Below are 2,080 nucleotides of genomic sequence, written 5' to 3'. Positions count from 1 at the left end.
GAAATCAATGCTTCTCAAATATGTCACAAGGACCACATTCATCAGAACTATTTTTACCATGCTTGTCAATGCAAAGATTAGAAAGTCAATAAATAGATTAGAAATTCTCAATTAAAAATGTAGCAGCTCTCAACAATAGTTAAGTTCAGAAAATGCCTTATTATTCTTAACATGAATGCCCCCTAAGTTTTGAAGGACCTGTTAAACAAAAGGATTATTGGTTTAAAAGAAAGGAGGCTGTGGTGCTTTTGTTTTAGACTTATTTATTTTTATTTTGTGTATATGGGGTTGTGAGTATGATTTTCTCGCTGGCCTGGTCCCAGAGCCACACCAGCCCCAAAATAACACACAGAGACACTTTTTTGATATAATTCTGTTTGCCTGTTACTAGTGTTACATATCGCCTACCTCTGTCTTAAATATTAACCAATGTCTATTCCACATAATCTTATCTTACTGGAGAGAGGGGTTGGCGTTCTTCTCTTTCCATCCTCCATCTTGGATCTCCTCACTACTACTTTCTCCTCCTAGTCTCCTAGTCCCACCTATCTTGCTTTCCAATTGGCCAACAGTGCTTTATTCATTAACTAATAAGAGAAACATATTTACAGAATGACATCTCCCATCAATATGGGTATTTTGCTTGCATGCAAATTTGTTCACAATGATGTTGCAGTGCCTGAACAGGTCAAGAGAGCGTGAATTAGCCCCTGAAACTGGAGTTACAGATCTTTGTGAACCACCATGTGGGTACTGGAAAACAAACCTGGTCTGCTGCTAGAAGAGCTGGCATTCTTACCACTGAGATACTCTCCAGTTCCAAGAGACTTAGGTACCTCTCTCAAAGCTAAAATTTGAGACTGGCTGCTTTACTAAAGAGGTTTCAGGTATTAACCACAGCAATGTTTCTCATGCATTCCAACAGAACTATCATATGCATCTACAGAGATTCCCAGGTCAGCTTCACACATATTTATATATAGTTGGTCTAGGGATGGTCTAGGTGATTCTCTTGTTATTAAAAACATGATATGCATGAAGTTTCAGGATAATATTCTTCTAAACTACATGGGATATAGATCATGCTAAAATCAACTTCATTCACACTTTTTCCCTTGATTTAATGACATTTTCTTTTTAATGTGGTTTTGCTTCTTTCCCCTTCTTCTATCTCTGTATCTGATGGGTTTGTCTTTAAGACTCAGCTGTATGAACCCTGAGTACAAAGGAAGATAGTTTTATTACAAGCTTCCTCAGTGTATGGATCCTCCTACTAGTGTGACTAACCTCCCAGGAGCTTATTAGATCTCTAAGGGTTGAGACTAGTCTTGTCAACCCAGTGCCAATCTAGGGCCCTTTCCGAGAGAATATTCATTAAACATTTATTTAGTACTAACCAAGTTAACAGTTTTTCCAGGTGTTTTCTAGAAATTTGTATAGCTGAAGTGTATCTTGCAACTCTTTTCTATTCCTGCAGGAGATTTTTCACTTTGATGTAAGAAAGAACTGAGTGTTTTGTGCAAGACTCTGTAACAGCTATTGATTTTTCGCTAATGTCTCCTCTGCTTGCCAATTTGAACAGAAAAGCTGAAGCTCAGTAATGTGGGCTGACAATGGCAATCAGACCTGCACTTGAAGTGATTGTACTTTTAATTTTTCAGCACTGACATGAAAGCTGTTTATCACAACTACTCTAACATTTTAATATTAAAGTGAACAGCTTAAAGCAAATCCATTTATTTCTGGTTTTTATGTCTTCAAAAAATCAATAAGTATCCCCTTTCATTTTTATTAGTTGGACACATTGAAGTTTGAAATTGAGGAACAGATTTAAGATTTAATAAAAGATTAAACTATGTCAAGAAAATTGTAAAATAATATAAAAACAAAATGCCCTAAAGAATCTGATTTAATTCTGATCTCTTTATAAGTAGAAACCATGGCTAAGAATACAACATAAAAAAGCTATTCAGAAAATAACAGAAAAGTTTGGCAGATAGGGAATAAAGACAGACAATCTGTTTTATAAGCTGCTAAACATAGGAGAGAATACAAATTCCCATAAAAACAATGACTGTAT

This window comes from Phodopus roborovskii, unplaced genomic scaffold (assembly GCF_943737965.1).
Source record: "Phodopus roborovskii unplaced genomic scaffold, PHOROB, whole genome shotgun sequence".
Taxonomy (NCBI): Eukaryota; Metazoa; Chordata; class Mammalia; order Rodentia; family Cricetidae; genus Phodopus; species Phodopus roborovskii.
The sequence above is the reverse complement of the archived record's forward strand: the minus strand, read 5'-3'. Positions refer to the sequence as shown.